This window comes from Takifugu flavidus, chromosome 9 (genome assembly GCF_003711565.1).
Source record: "Takifugu flavidus isolate HTHZ2018 chromosome 9, ASM371156v2, whole genome shotgun sequence".
NCBI classification, from domain to species: domain Eukaryota; kingdom Metazoa; phylum Chordata; class Actinopteri; order Tetraodontiformes; family Tetraodontidae; genus Takifugu; species Takifugu flavidus.
Genome location: NC_079528.1, coordinates 470,877 through 488,241, shown reverse-complemented (window position 1 = coordinate 488,241; position 17,365 = coordinate 470,877). Strand labels below are relative to the sequence as shown.

The window sequence follows — 17,365 nt, the reverse complement described above, 5'->3', positions numbered from 1 at the left end:
TGCTGCAGGACCATAAATCACGCTCGCTGGAGTTCTGTCAGTTAGTTTCTGCGGGGCTTTTTCATCAAAAGATTAATTCCCAATTTAGATTATCATTCCTTCCCTGGGACGAGGAATCCGTGGGAACACCATCTGCAAACACGGAACTGTGGTAAAGTCTTGATTTTTTGTTAATCACGGTTGCGCCATGATTTTAATTCAGCGCTGAGGGTCACCGGCTGCCATTGAGGAACAATTTCTCCCTCATGTGTTCCTGAAACATTCTGTTCCGATTCGAACAGCCCAATCCAAACTGTTCCTGTAAATGAATCCCAGGTGTTACAGATGTAGGTGCCGCACGCATCCAGGTGCTTCAGTTATGCTCTCATTTGAAGAAGCATTGCAGAGGTTTTATTTTAAGCTGTCTGCAGCTGCCGCACGCTGGACTGGTCGCCCCCCCCCCCCCCCCCCCCCCCCCCCCCCCCCTCCCCGTCACTCACTGGGATCCTAATTATTCATGCAAACTAATGGAGAGTTCTCAGGGTTTGGATCACGAATGATCAGCACCGAGCTGGAGAGCAAACATATCAAAAACCTCCTCGCTGGACCCCCAGATGTGTTCACCAATGCATATTTAGAGTCTTGGGCCACTTCTGACAACATTATTTAGGGAGAGAGAACGCAAACCGATCATCATTTAAAAGGACCACTGTTTTTCAGATGATGTCATCCAACACACACCCCTCTTTAGAGCTGAGGTGGTCACACAGAGAGATCTGTTAGCACAATCTGACCTTTGGTGCTTTTACTTTAATGGCTTTGGAGGATTTTGTAAATATTTTTCTTCACAGACGTAAAATAAGGCATCGGACAGTTGTTTTCAGCAGGGATCATCCTAAGCTTTCTATGGGCTTTGTCCTCATCCTGAAACCACCCTGCAGCTACCCCCCTTCCATGCTAGTCCTGCTCTTGTGAAGCAGGAAGCAGTCTGTGGGCTGTTCCTGATGCTAGCAGACATGTTTGCTCTGTTGGCATTATTGGGGTTATTGTGCCGGCCTAATCACTTCCTTCCACTGCAGCATTTTTACAGTAGCTGCTATAATTACGGTCCTGCAGCTCTGCATTTATACTGCAGCCTAAATATTTAACACCTCTCCTCTATACCTGAAGACCCTCAGACACAGATGCAAAGCAGCATTTAGCGCCAGCTGCAGCATCAAATATGCACACGCAATAATCTATAGCGGGCTACTTCCCCTGCTTCAACGCCCGCTGCCATAAACACCTCGGTGGAACGGCTCTGTGGGGGGCCAAGGCCTTCGCAATTAGATGTGGATCATTTACCCAAGACCGGGAATGAAGGGAGAGGAAAATGTCACATTTAATAATGACAGGAGGGTGAGTGATAGCAGGCGCCCCCCATCCTCAAAAAAAGATATGGCATGTCAGCGGGGATGGACGAGCAGCTTCTAAAATCCCTGTAGAACAAAGTTTAAAGTGGCTCCGCGTGCAGCGATTACAGCAGGATATGGATTACCAAGACCCGCGCCAGCTCCACCATCATTGGAGACAGAAAAATACAGCCGCTGGCACGTTGACGCTGGCGGAGCTGGCGGAGCAGGCGACCGGCGATTGTTCCTGAGTGGCAGAGTTAAGAGAGAGTGAAGGCGGGTGATGACAAGCCAATGGAGGGGGGGGGGTTAATGGGAAAACCAGCAGCACCGGGGCGCCGAGTACGTGTGGCTGTTGGGAAATGGAGCGAGCTGTGACGAGATGCAGACAAACAAGACAACGTGCGTCTTTGTGTAATCTGCACAACACAACACGACACATCGCCTTGGTGTTTCCAGGAGCGACGGGGGGGGAAACGCGGAATAAAAGGACCCAAAGATTGTGCAGCGCCGAAGGTTGTAGGTTCTCCAGCCTTGACAAATAACAGAAAGACAAAGCTCCACAGGCAGAGCGTAGATCACGACGGGACGTAAACATCTGCAACATCTGCCGTCGTAAATTTGGATAAGAGCACGTGAGGACTTCTTTAGAAAGAGGCCGATAGAAAACACGCACGTTCGCGCGCTCAGTGGGAAGAGCTCCATCTCAGACACTCACTTTTGATTTGAGTCCTTAAAAGTGGCAGCTCGGCTTTTATTTTGACGGTTTTTGATTCGATAGTTTCTCATTCGCCAACTGAAGAAGAACAAGGTTCTTCTGAATGGGGGGGGGGGGGGGGCTGCAGGGGCGGCGTTCCGAATGAAAGAGCCATCATGAGCTCCAGTTTTCCCCTGAGGATCACAAAAGTATTCCTGCCTTTCATTTGGAGGCTGACATTTGATCCCACCATTACCAAAATGGCCCATTCCGTTTAAACCCGCACCGGTTTACCCTGTAAAGTCGTTTTTCTGGATATTGAACATGAACGTTGAGTCCAAACCAAAGAAGGCGGCTGTGATTTCTCTGGAATCTTGGCTTCCATGGCAACCACATGCTGATAGGACTGCTGCCATTGTTCCGCAAGTGTCGGAATCCGTGTTTCTGTGGTTCTGGTGACCTGCAGGAACATTCTGGCTGCTGCTCCGTCCTGTAGTCAAACACACGACCAACATGTTGAAAGCTTTAAGAATTTCCCTGGAACCGTGCACGACATCAAAATGGATTCAATGCAAAGCGACCGCGGGAGGCTGGAACGTGATTTCCCAACATCCTTGCGATGAGAGCTGAAAATCTCCCACCTCCAGTCCAGCACGCACCTCGGCCCGGCCGCTCTACAGCTGCGCGTCTGGTTCTCATAGCCGCTCCCCGGCTGCATTTAGCTACTGTGACGTTTCTTGCAAACAAAGTGTTTCCAGGGAAAACAGCGGTGGATTGATGGGGGGGTCCTTAAAGCCGCCAACTGCAGGCTGTGAAGGTTATCTGTATCTGCACACACGGTCCATCCATCCCAGCATCTCGGCCCTCTCTTTTCCTTTCAGGCTCACCCAGTTCTGCTCCAACAATCAGGGAAAATTCAATTTAATGTAAGCGGAGGGTTGGAATGTGGGCAGGCAGGTTGTAGGAAGTGGAGGTCAACTGCACACTTCCACGTTGGCTGGAGGGGAGAGCGCCCCCCCCCCACCCCGGGTCACGTTGCTTTAGATGGCACATATGGAGGAGGATCAGGTTTAAGTGGCATTTTGGGGGTGTGATTTGCTTGGAAACAGTGTAAATATGTAAATATGATGGAAACTTGAATGTCTCGCTGATGATCTTGCAAGCGATTAAAAAATGGGGATCTGAAAGGGAGGGGCTGGATGTCCCCCCCTCGCTCGTCTCTTCTGTGGACAAACAGGAACAGATGTTTCGCCTCCTCGCCTCAGACACTCGCCAGTCTCGCCTTCTTGTGTCTCGATCCGTCTGAGTGTCCGTAAAGTGTTTGTCCGTTTGTCATTGCAATAAGATTGTGGAGATGTAAACAGCAACAAAATGGGCTGGGGGGGAGGGGGGGGCAGTTGATGAGATCTTGGCTGTGAGCTCGTCCACAGCTGCCTGAAGCATCTTTCCTCCTCTGGTTCGATGCAGCTTCAGTGGTTTGAACCTTCTGTGTCCGTAAAGGGAATCAGGGAATTGGTGGTTTTAGCTCTGAACCCCGGAGAAACCATCAATACCGGCACAAGCTGGATGGAGACGTCCAGAAACCCCAGCTGCTTCTGGTTGGTGTCTGGAGGACAAATGATGGTTGTTCAGATGATCTCTGTGAGAGCAGAGTCCAGTCAGGCAGTGATCCAGTGAGCTGCAGCTTCATGGAACCCACAAAAATATGATTACTGCTGCACCTTGGCCTCATTTACTGTATACATTTAAGCCCCGCCCCATATCAGGACTACAGCCCTCCCATATATATTTATATATAGATAGATAGATAGGATGTCAGCTCCAGTCCTCACAATGACAGAGTTGGGTGGGGTCACTACCCAACCTCGACATCACTACCCTGAACCCTTGAGCAAGGCCCTGAAGGCTCCTCAGTGTGCTACACTATAGCGGCCACAACATGTTGACCCATGTTGGGTTTGTTCACACGACAAATCTGTTTCTGGTCTCCGTCCGCAGCAGAACTGGTCTGTTGACAGAAGAGTCAACAGGGCAGCGCTGCCACGACCACAGATATGCGCACGAGAAATCAAATTGACTTAAACATGATTTAGTCGGGTCCCAGAGCGGGGGTTCGTTTTCTTCTTCTGGAAAATATCATCGCCGTAGAATCATAAATGGGAAATTCAAGAATTATTTTTGGAGCTTCCCGACGAGGCTTGAAAATCTCAATCCAAACCTCAGGGATGCATTTTTACAACCTGAAAAAAGGAAAAATAAGAAAATAAGAAAATAAACGCCCCCGAAAAAGCAAGCTCAGCAAACCCTCTCATGGCTCAGAGTTAATAAAAACGTGTGCTTCGATACAGACGTGCCCTAAACGTTTTAGGTTCTAGGCAGGTGTTTATGTTGTAAATCCCAGTGGACCCAGTCCGAAACACTGGTACCCAACCTGCCTTTCAGCGCCACATGTGGCGTGACCGGGACGGATTTCTCCGAGCCCAGCCGGAGAGCGTGTTTGTGTGAGTTTAGAGACGCTTATCGGACGTATAGGTCCTCCGACACGGTCTGACATGGGCGAGCAGAGGTGCTATAAACCCACATATGTGTGTTAAATCAATGCAGACCCCAACAGAACCGGGCCGTGCGTGAGCAGGTGGTTGTTTTCTTTATTTGGTCTTCACCAAACTATGAAACACCAACATCATTTATTTTCTGCAGCTCAAACTCTGCTGAGTTTCCCGTCAGGCACTCGGGTGCAGGAAAGTTGCCTGGTCCGTTGTGTGTTGCAGCTAATGGGAGCTGAGACGGGCCCAGACGGGCCCAGACGGGCCCACCCAGCAAACAGAGACAGATGCTGTCAAAACGAGGAGCTCCAGCTCGGCCACCATTTCCAAGCCACAGAGCTCTGGAGATGGAGGCTCCTCTGCTGTGCTTCACCAAGCTAAGGTGGGAGGGAAGTTACCGTGAGACCGGTAGGAGAAAGAGTGAAAACACCCACCCAGCATCACTCAGAGAGAGTTAGAGCAGAACACACCAGCAACACGGCCCATTCAAAGTGGGCCCTTGCGTGACTCGAGCCAGATAAACAAACGATCCCGGACTGTGAGTGAATCGATTAGACATTCACACTCAGATGTGTGTTTGTTGATGCCGGGAGGGTTCACACAGGCCCCTGGCTGATTCTTCCACCAATAGGACTGTTGCCGCACATGCTGGAAACTGGGTCCAAACGCAAACACCAACTGTATTTTATTGGCTTCAGTGCCACTCCAGCTGGATAAAAATCCTGAACTGGGAGGCCAGCGTGCCCGGCTGTAACTTCCCAGGCGGGTCTTTGCCCAGTGCCAGGGCGTGCGGAATGGTGGTCTGAGATCGGGGAAACCGGCCCCATCTTTGGTTCCAGGATTCATTCATAAAATGTGGTTCTGGTTTAATGTTCTGGAACACGTTAGAGCAACAGGGAGGGGAGCGGAGGGGATGTGTCGAGGGGTCAGTGGCTGTAAAGGAACAAAAGGAGAAGTACATCCATCGCTTCACATAAAAACTGCAGAATGTGTGTGTCTGTCTGTGTGTGTATGGGGGTGTTAATGTTCAAAGGGGAGTTTTATTACACTTTATGCTGACTGAGTGCCAAGAAGCAGCCACACTACCTTCTGCGTTCTTCAAACCGGGTCCAGCATCTCTGCTTTGTGTAATTCCAGCCAATTGAAAGTAAATGGAAATCTCCTCGAGTATTTCTCTTTCTTGGCTTTTCCACAGATGTCTGACCCCTTCATCCATCCCCCACTGTATACTCTCCCCGTTCTGGTTTCTGTCTCCTCTTCTCTCACACCTGAAAGTGACGGCAGCCTAACAGACTACAGGCTAATTACAGCCTCTGTGGAAGCCACGATGACAGCATGTAATCTCAACCACACACTTGGGCGCCGGTTCGTAATGGGCAGCTTGAAGCTGCTGGTTTCAGGGCTGATCATAAACGTAGAGGAAAGGGGAAACAACTGCAACCAGGGTGGTTTTATGGTCATATATGCAGATATCTATTCTTATGCAAGTGTTTGCATTTGATATGTGTCACCTGTGCTGTCAGCTACGCTATGCTAGCTAGCGCTTGTGTTTGGATTGTCAAATCTAAAAATAAGTGCTCACTTTTACAGTTTTCACTCTCCCCCCACACAGTCACCTAGCAGCTGACTCCCTTCCTGCTTATGCAACAGCAACAGCAGCAACGAAAGCAATAAGCTAATGCTAGCTCATGCATTGTGCTCACTTTCAGTTATTCACAATATCATGCTCTCTCTCTTCATTAAATTTAAGGAAATTGAATTTAAGAAAAGCGAGATCGGATGCCTTTTCTCCCAAATCCCAACTTGCTTCATGAATCCTCCCATGAGTGGCTGGAGACTCTCTGGCTCCTGTATCATGTTAGTCACTAGAAGATGTGCCACTATCTCATCACAACACACGTTAACAGGTGGAACTCAAGCCGCTGTCAACACAGTGTCGCTTACGTCAGAGCTGCCGCCACTACATAGAGATTCCACAGCCAGGCCAAGAGTTGGGAAGATGTTTACTTGTTCATTTCAGAGACATGGAGGACAGAAATGTCTTCACAGCGGGGGTTCTACATGCCGCGCTCCCCATCCCGATGCAACGGATCGCCCACGTTCTCTCCCGCAGCATCACGATGCGGCGTTGCAATGAAGCCCGGCAGCAGGTGCAGACTCGCCCCGGTGTGAACTTTGCGGGAAGAGGTCGCGCCTCACTGTACCCGCGCGGTGACGTCCATATTTGGTCCAATCAGCTGTTCGCGTTCCTGCGGTCAGAACATGGTCGAGATGGCTGTCGGGCCATGAACACAGTTGGTGAAGGACGGGGATGAGTCTGAGGTTACAGCCTGATGTGAGTTTACGCTCCGGCAGCCACGCACCCGCGCTACACAATAAATACTGCATGCAAACGCTCTACGAGAGGGTTGCATTTCCCACCCTGCGAGATCGTTGCTGCTATTTCTGTGCGCGTCTGCCGGCAGCTGTTGCCGTGATGGATGAGGGACGCGGCTGATATGTCGCGATACGGACTCTTTACGCACTAATGAAAACTAAACACAGCTGCGCCTACATGACAGAGGCATGTGAAATCCACGGCGGTAAACCGATCAAATCTCTCCTCGTAACGCGGTGGCCTTGCACAAGAGCCCCAGCTGCAGTCGAGGCTTTGCTCGTTTCCTTTCGTCTCATCTTCAGCACCACAAAGACCCCCCCCCCACCCACCCAGTGGGAGGATGAGTGGAAGGGTCTCGATCAGAAGTTGTCCCCTCAGCTGTAGCTTCACAGGTTCAAACGCGACACGCTTGGAGTCGCCGTCACGTGTCAACTGCAGGGCGGCGTCGGGTTTCACTCCTCCGCTGCCAGGCCGAGAGGGAGAGAAACACTTGTGGTCGTTGGCGTCCCAGACAGGTTCTTGGACCGAGCAAGTCGCGAACCTGCGGTCGTTGTGGGAAAACTGATACACCGGGACAAGATCGCATTTAGTGGCCACTTCGAATATAATCTAAGGACGCTACCAAAGTGGTAGCGGTAGAAGAAAAACACACACTGCAGTGGCTGGAGAGGCTTCTGAACAATGGCAACTTTGTCCAGACGCACCTCATCCAACTCCTGCTGAAGCCATTTCACGGAGCTAAAGGAGCCGACTGCTGTAAAAAAAGGAAGGTGCAACAAGAAACCAAAGGTAGAAAATCTAAACGCGCTTTGTTTGCTTTAATAAAAGTGGGCTCAGACAGACCCTGATGATCTGCTGCAGATTACAGGGGAGGAGCAGCAGGTCAAACTTTAAGCACCTGTTAATGAAGACAGGGGAGCAGATGAAGCCCAGAGACACGCTCGTAAAAGGGAGTCAGAACCGACGAGAGATACATCGTCAGAAGACTCTCGAGACTCTTGAGGCTCTTGCGAGTGCCCTGGGAAACGTCCTTGAATAACAGTTCGAGTTCTCACTGAATTTAAACATCGTCGAATCTTCAGTGAGTGGCTGGTTCTTAAAGTGTGTTTACGCTTGGAACCCTCACGTGTGGGCCAGATGCACCTCCCACAGGTACAGAAACCCATTAGCATACGATTTGCCTGCAGACATTTGGACCTATGGGCAACCCCCCTTTTTGCAGTGTACCAAGGTGCTGACAGCATGTTTAGGATTAAAGACCGGAGGCTCTGGGCACACCTGGCTGAGGATGCCCCCCCCCCGAAGCTGCAGCGTGCACATGAAAGTATGAACTCTGGAAAGTCCGTACTTGGCATCCACTCTAATGAAAACAAGAAATGGAGGCTTCATTGTTAAATGTAACCGCCACGACCCGTCTGTCAAACGCTACTCTTCACGCACGGCTGGTGCACGTGTCCACGTGTCAATAACAAAGACAGGATGTGACCTCCAGCATGGTGGAGGCCGTAAAGCTGCCAGCGTGTTTGGACGCAGCTCACCTCTCACCCTCACACATGCCCAGTCACCTTTGTGGGAACGCCCTCTTCTCCCCACAGATTCAGCCAATAAACGGACCGTTGGGCCGACTTCAACGTCCACATGTCACGGTCACATCGTCACGCCTGGATCCTGAGCGCCAGCCTCCTCTCACACTCACTTATGTGCTTCCTCGGCTCTGTCAGCCTCCTCTTCTCTCTCACTTTGGAGCTTCTCCGATCTCGTGGACAGCACCTGCCAGGGTGATCATCTTCCATCCACGTCCTACACCGTCCTCACTGTTACACACCCACTGCTCACACACTTTGTCCCTCCAATATTGCACCATCCTCTGCAGTCACCAGACGTGCGTGTTGATCAGGATGCCTAGAGTAATCCTGATGTGCTTCAGGGACTGAAACGGTTTTCTTGCCCCTTTTAAAGGGGTCCTGTCTAAAATCTGCGAGATCGGAGATGACGGAGCTGTGAGCAGCACAGCCTGGACGCTGGAGACTCATGAAAGATGAATGATGTCTAAGCATTAATTCAACGGCAATATAAACTCCCATCTATCTTTATATGTGTCAAAGGTCTGGCTCAGATTGTTGAGTGTGCTGACGCCAGATCTATCAAGGTTCCAGCCAAGTTCTAAAAAGTCAGAACATTCACTAAAATAATTACTGGGCAAGAAACTGGAGCACTGGGAAGATTTCATGAAAATAGAGTCCAAGTTGTAACAAGCTCAGACTGAAAAAGGCAAATAACTCCAGCGGACAGAGAAACAAGCACAACCAAAGAAAACAACTTTCTCTGCTTGTGTCTTGTCCATTAAGACTAAACAAATCCCCCAGGTCCTCTGTCCTCTGTCTGTCTGCCCCCCCCTCCTTTCTCTGGCTCTGGCTCAACACCACAAGATGATCGATAAGAAAATATTATTCTGCACTTTTATCTTCCTGGTGTCACTGCAGATTCCCTCAGTCTTCAGCTGCCCTGCAGACACTTCCAGAAACCTCCAGTCTCTCATGATGACTAAGCTGGTTCTTGGAGCCGAGCTGGTTCTTGGACCCGAGCTCGTCCGGTTCTTCTGCAACAGTCCAAGAACCAGTGCTGCTGATAATAGATGGCGAGCTGCTGAAGGTATGGATGTGGACACGGGTGAAACGAGGTTATTATCTAACAGCAGGATGTTTCATGTAGGTAAACAGCGCTATTAGCCAACGCGGCTCACGCCCGCACGCACGTGGACCCACTCACGCCGCCATCATGCCCTTTGCAATTCAGCGCAAAAGCGTCTCATTTACTTTCCCATTCTCATCGTGTTTCACTTGTTTATCTTGCTCCCTGCGGTCGGAAATATCTTGTTTCCTTAATGGCTTCCAGTAAAGATCCCAGCATACATCCAGCCATGCTGCTGGGGAGCCTCCTTTGTGTGTCCAGCCAGACTGTACAGAGTCAGCGTGGACCAATCAGGACTCGCGTGCTGCAACGCTTCATTTCTATGGTAGAATTCAGCATTGAAGAAAAAAAACAAATTCATTAGGAACTGGTTCTAGAGTGGAGAGGAGAAGGTTCGACATGCAGCTGCTGAGACAAGTGCTTGACTTAAATGCAAGTCAGAAACTCCGTTTCCAAGGCCATCCTGGAGTAACGTTACACTGGGCTTTCCAGCAGCACCCCGACGGCTCATTAACCAGATGTTTTCTGACGTTCTGGGCTTCACCTCGCAGGAACCCTCTGTAATCACCAAACACCATCACCTCGGGGCATCGGCGGGTCCGCTGGGACCCAGACATCGTCTCGAATCGGGTCCAACCTCTGGGACAGAGCAGCACAGTGTTGGTATTGTAATGGATGAGGGTTTAATGGCGCCGAGTATAGAAAGACATTAGGTAATGTGGGGATTATTAGGGTGGGTTATTAGCAGCCATCCATGGTGCTATGGTTCAACGGGACCTGCACAGCTGTTAGCAAACACACACACACACACACACACACACACACACACACACACACACACACACGTGCGTGTACACTCGTGAGAGGGAAGTTGTGTCATTTAAACAAAAGGGCCCTCCCTAATTTTCCACATTCATTCCTGTCATACTGCTTTTTTTAAAAAAGCAGAGAAAATTTGCCTGAAATTTATGGAAATGGTTTCGAGTTTGTGCCGGGGGTCTTCCTATTCATCATGTTGCCTCTTAATTTGTCAACAAGCAATTTTAACCCGCATATTTGCCTCAAAGAACACATTTAATTTGTAATGACCCATTTTCTTTTCTCCAGAACAGCCTTTCTGCCTTCCTAAGTACACAGTTGCACCTGCTTGTTGCTGGGCTGACACTCTGGTCCTTGTTGATGGATTCCCCCATTACAACTCTGCAGGCTTCTCTCTCTCTCTCTCTCTCTCTCACACACACACACACACACTGCAGCTGCAACGTTAGCCAGGTGGTTGCTAGCACCAGTCTGCATGTCTGTTTTGTCACTTTGTTATTCACGTCAGTATAAATATGTATACTGCGCTGCCACCGTATTTACTGCTGTAAATACGGTTCAAAACGTGCTTCCTGTTGCTGCAACACACTCGACAGGTTGGTGCAGCTTCTTGCGGCGGCCCCCTGCTCCAGTCCCACCGTGCGCTCAGCTTCTTTCATGTGCTGGGTCCAGATCCTCTCAGCTCATTTCACAGGAGCCTCAACCAGCTCACTTTGAAGAGCTTCCAGCTCCCCTCCAGGGTCCCCACGGTATGATGCACCGCAGCGACACGGGTACCTGCTCCGAGTCTGGGAGCTGCGCTGCCTTTCACGCACACAACTTTTTCACGTGGGATACACTTGGAGAAACTGCACATGTTCTGTATCACACAGGGCCAGTTTTTTTCCTTTTGGGTTGCCGTCTCAAAGATTGAACAGGCTCCCTCCAGCATGTAGGCTAATCCCACGGAGCTGCGTGTGCTGCGATGTATCAACGGAGGGGGACAGAGGGGGACGGCTGTACACGGGCGGTCACATTGTCTAAACCTCGTGCTGCTTTGATCTTTTCTTTGAGGTTGCAGATCGGGCCACTGTGCAACAGCCCCTCGGAAACCACATGCGTGTTGTGACGTGTTTTCTGCACGCTTGAGTAATCTGTTTGACACGGAAACGCTGCCCCGACAGGAGGGAAGCTGATTTCATTAGATTCAATCGTGTTCTGAAGTTACTGATTCCATGAACACAGAGCAGAACATATTGGAGTCCACGCATGGCTGCCATGTGGACATCTGCGAGGACTTTTGTTTTTAGGTTCCAGGAAAGAAGCATCCATGTCAAAGGAAATGCCACCTCTTTTCCATTTAGTGCCAAGCGTCTCCATGTCAGGAATATACGACCCCTTTTCCCACCAAAGGAACTTTAAACATTTACTCTGGATTCTACTCCACTTAGCCGTGGTTAAAAAACTCCCCCTCTCCAGGATCTTTCATCCCATGTAAATAAATTCCTGGTATTAAAAGTTCCTGGGAATGCTGGTGGAAAAGGGGCTCGTGTAGATATCAAAGCTAATTTATTTGTATCTACTGTCTTTTCCCAGTCCTTCTTTCTTTTTTTTAGTGGAGATCACATGTAATTCATGTCATGTAGAGCGTCAAACGCTGCTGTTGAGGTCTGAACTGTGTAAAGTTACCAGGGAGGACATGATAGTACAGTAAATGATGACGCACTAAAGAAAACAGTTTAAAACTGAGGCTGCCGTAACTTGTGCTTGTCTTCCTGAGATACAGGGACCCGGCCTGATGGTCATAACAGATGAGCAGCTGCCTCTTCTGTTTTTCCTTATTCCATTACTTTTAAGGGCTTAATTTACGAGAGAGGGAAAAAAAACTGGCAGTGTTTCTTCCCCAAATATCAACACGGGAAGAACATTTTATTTGGAGTAGAGGAAAAACTTTGCATGTCTTTCAGAAGACAAGTGGTCAAAAGTTGAATGCAAACAACAATGCGCACGTTTTAAAATTTGTAACCCCGGGACACCGTTTCAGCTTATAAAGAGACCAATATCCTAAAAAAATGCACCGATCTACGATAAGCAGATGCATCTGAACCTCCAGGACGGACCCGTGGTTATCGTCACAGAATCTTTTGCAGAAAGGAACAGGTCTCAGATGTTCAGCAGACTGGGCTTTGCTGCACTGACTTTATTTAGCCTCCAGCTCGCTGATTTCAATCTTGTTGAGACAAACGTGATGGATATTCACCGTGGATCTGTTTGTGCGTGAGTTTTCCAGTCTTGGGCGGACGCCAGATCTGGAGTGAAGAAGAGCAGAAATAGATAATGGAGCTGCCAAATGGCCTCTGTCATGTAGAAGAGAGACATGGCCAAAGCTGCTCCAGGGCATGAAAAAGCCCTCCCTCCTCTCCCTCTGATGCAGGCTGGTCAGGATGTGGAGCGTGAGAGTGCTGACAGAAGAAGATATGGCCCGGCCCAAAATTCATGGACACAACTTGACACCGTGTACGCGGTTTAAGGGATGGGTGCCAGGTCCACATAAATTATGCCTAGCTCGCTCCTGTTAGCCTTCAGCGGGTCAAGGATGTGCGAGGAGGATCATGGGTAACTGTGAACCTGTCTAAACCCGGTTTCTTTACTACTCCCTCAGGATCGTGGACTGAGACGGGGGTCGTCACGTGTCAAGCTGGGCCTGCTGTGAAAAACGGATTGATGCTAATTTGAAATCTGAGATTTATTTGTTTGTGCTTTTTAAGGGGGGGGGGTTGACAGAGGAGAGGAAGTTATGTTTGTCAGTGGCTGCGGAGGATGGTTAACCTGCAAACACCGCAAAGCACGACCCAGTCATGTCCTGCAGCTTCTGGGACTGTTGCATAGCAACAGTCATTAAGCCAATCAAAGCACAGGCACAAGTGGGGAGAATCTAAACTATGTCGTCTCATAAAGGCTCATTTAAAACAGCCACATGAATTTAGCGTTAATAACAGACAACAATCACCACACAGTCATTTTCTTTATGTGGTCTCGTCTTTTGAAATACCAAAGCGAGACAATGATTTTATCAGTTTTCATTGAAAACATTTCCTGTTGTTTTATTCATTTTATGCAGCCGGGAACATTTTTGAACACAGTAATTGTCCGGAAAGCAGCAGCTCAAGAGCACAAACATTCGTGACATTTGAAGTGAATAACATTGAGAGGTTCTATTAGGAAACTTTGGGTCCTTGTATTTGTGTGTTATCCAGCCCACGAAAGACTCAAACATGGTCTCAGACAAAATAAACCCCCTTCGTGGTAGCGCTCCCTAATGGTGGGGGACCCCAGCAGGCTGCTGAGCTTTGCCAAACCACAAAAACTACGGTAGTGAGCAACAGTGTAACACGATAAAGAACTGAAAACTCCCAAATAAATAAATTTTATAAAAAAAATCTCAAATCTGGCAAACGCAGCCCGCAAAGGTCCTAAATGACTGAAACCGAAGGAGAGCCAACCAACCTTCCATCAGTAAAGACAAGTGAAGAGAGTAGGTTCATGTTGTGTGGAACCAAACAAAACTATAATTAAACTACACGCTGGGCTGTCAACATTAATGTGGGAGTATTTTTTAGATGCTTAAAAGTGATTTTAAATATGTGGTGATCAGGTATTATGTCTTCCACTAAATATCTGGAAAACCAGGCTAATGGCTTATCAAGATATAAACAACTATCCGATCTAACAGATCCAGCAGATGATTTCCTGTTTGCAGCCGTATTTCTAGGAAAACTGGAAAGACACCAAACTTATTCAGCAATCTTGCTTCCATTCCATTTAGTACCCAACAACAAGAGTTTGAGTTTCTACTGTCCCAGTTTAAATCGTTCAACAGCTGCAGACATCAGGGTGAGGTGCTCTTAGTTTGTGGCCATGAAACACGAATAAACTCACATCAACAAAATGAGCTGGAAAACTCTATTCCAGGCTCTATTCCATAATTATTCCACTGTAAAAAAAAAGTGTAACTTTACATCACTTTTTATCAGCACAAGAGAACCCGTGTTTCCCATTGATCACATCTCTCATTCTCCCTCTCTCTCTCTCTCTCTCTCTCTCCCTCACACACACACACAGACACACACACACAGCCTGACTCTAACTGTAACTCCTCAGCAGGTCGGACTTCCAGCTGACTGAACGGCTGCAGAGTCTAAAATGGGTCGCAGCGCTGGTCCTGATTAGATTGTTTGCTTTCTATAACCTGGGAAGGAGGAAGTTCCCCTGCCTGCTCTCCGTGGCAACAGGCGACCCCTTGTTACCCTGGTCACAAGCGGTCACACGCACAGAGTCGCAGGGTGCCCGTGTGGCTGCACAGTGCCGAGGGGAAGGAGTGAAAGGTGACACGTGTCATAGAGTCACAGACTCACAGACCTGCATGATGAGACAGCGGGTGTCCTTGAGCGTCTGCTGATGACACGGAGCGAACGCAGCAGCACACCGGACGGAGACAAAGCGTCGACCTCTCGTTCAGTCTGCAGGGTTAAAACCCCAGATAATGTTGGAATCTGGTAAAACACGCCACAGTGCAGCCACAAATAGCTCCAACTAGGACTTCCCATTATCCCTGCCACCGGAATGTGCAGCTAATGCACGTAGACCGAAACCAGGCCCAGTCAACATACCTGTGGTGGCTGCACGGTTCAAAGCTGTGGGGAGTGTCTGTGTCTGTTTACTGTTGCAATTAGCAGTAGACAAGAGTAACGGATGATAGGATCGTTATGGAGAGGCTGTAATAGACGCCACAGATCAACTAAAACCGACCTAAACGGCAGGAAACCAGGAATACTTCAACGCTTCTAACCCATCATGGTGTTTGGACCGGCAGCACAGAGCAGGTGCAAAATAAATGCCTGACTGTTTATCTGATAGGTACTGTCAACAACGAGACGTGTGTAAAACACAAGCAGGTTTTAAACCCAAGCCCCCAGATCTTTGTGTGAGGAGCTTTGCAGCAATAGAGTCCCAATACTGTCCCCAAACCAGTCCTGGAGCTGTCCTCTACTGTACATCGCAACATGTCTTGAATGCACGTTAAGCTCCTACACCCAATGTGCTCTCCAACATGGCTTTTCCATGAAAATAAAATCTAATGTAATTAGGAAACAGCTCCGAGGAAACATGTCAGCAATTACAGAGCTAAAACATGAACAGGATTTGTTCATTACAAGCAGAGTATCAGCTGAAACCCTAGCCTGCAAAAGCAAAATAAACCTGCTGATGGACAACGCAAAAACAAAAGCTGAGGTAAAGAGGCAGTGATGGATTGGACGCGCTCTTTCTCAGGTGGGCCGTGTGCTGACACCCCTGCTGCTGTAATCTGGACGGCTGGACTTCTGAGTGAGGCAAACTGGTCCATGCACGTAAAGCAACCGAGAACGACTATCCGAGTGTTGCTCCAGTGTCCGTCCAGCCGTGGGGTGTAGAGTTACGCTCTATTTGTCACAGGTTAATTATGACCTGCGGTACAGTCTGAGCAGCGGAGAGAAAAACCTGCAGCAGCAGTCTGGGCACCGTCACCTCCAGCCCCACACAAGATCGCATGAACCTACGATACTCGGCTGAGATAATATTATTCCACAGGAGACCAGAGTCAGGAATGTGTGTCCGACAGTGCAGAGCTGAGACGTGAAAGGAACGGAGAGAAGAGGAGAGGGAAACGGAGCCGATCACGTTCGAAGAGAGACGCGCGGATCTGTTACAGCGAGGGAGGCGTTCGAACGACCGAGGAGACGCCATTCACAGGTCCAGAGGAGGAAGCCCGGCACAGACGGTGACGTCAGGGCTGCTCCTGCACGGAGGCTCTCTGACTTGCCAAACGATTTGAGAAAAGACGAATAAAACTGCGCAAATCTACATGTTTTATCTGTGAAGGTCAAAGGTGACGCAAGCAACCGAAGGTTTCGGCGTGAGACAGGATGTGCAAAATGTGGCAGAAGCAGTCGCACGAGTGAGAACGTTAAACACGGGTTTTAAAAAAATAAATAAAAGGAGCATTTATTCTAATATTTATTGTTGTAGCGCGTTCTTTCAGCAGTGGGAGGACATCTGGACACATCTGGGACGGCTGTCGGTGACGTTTACCTTTCATTCTCCTGTGCTTGTCTTTTGGGGGGGGGGGTGATGGCTTTAATATTTGGTCCATCACAGTCCCTCGCGCGGTCTATTTACACCTTCACTTTCATATAAAACCTCTGGGAACATCTGGGAACTGACTACGAGTCTTCAGCAGCCAGTTCTGCTGGTAAATGTGAGACATTAGTGTCTCTCTAGCGGTGGACACACAGTAGTCATGGGAAAGAGCTCCAACATTCTTCAGTCACGACCACGACCCAGGAAGGTCGCTTTGGTGCGGAGGGACCAAAGCGATTTCGTGTGAAATCCGTAGGTTTCGGTTGAGATTGTCTGGACCGTATCGATGTAAACTTTAGGCTTGAATTATTAGCGGCAGGAACGTAGCGGCGCGGTGAAGCGCCCGACCGGCCATTCGGCGTGTTTTCAGAAGACGCTGCATCTGAACCCGCAAGAAAATAACGCGCTGCTCTGTGGGCCGTAAACAAGCAAAGAGAAGCTGATGATAATGGGTCGCAGACAGGACTGTGCTGCCATTGTTTGTCCATGTTTGGTTATTATCTCCCCTTTGTTTGTGTCCTTCCGTCGTCTCATCTTCAAGCCACTGAACTCCTCGGTTATTATATTCCATTGTAATTTCCAGCTCCCGCCTCATCTCGTTTATTTACAGTGTCTTCGAGACTAGCGTGACAGTCTGACGGTGTGTGGCTAACGTGCATGTGTGTGCGTGGGGGGGAGGGGGAACTGCAGTGCCCCTCGGTGGTATGCG

The 17,365-nt window shown here is 49.1% G+C and overlaps 1 protein-coding gene across 1 annotated transcript in view; it reads right to left on the bottom strand.

Moving 5' to 3' along the window:
- The window catches only part of col23a1a (collagen type XXIII alpha 1 chain a), an 81,407-nt gene that overhangs the window by 23,322 nt on the left and 40,720 nt on the right, over positions 1–17,365 (bottom strand). The window lies entirely within an intron of this gene.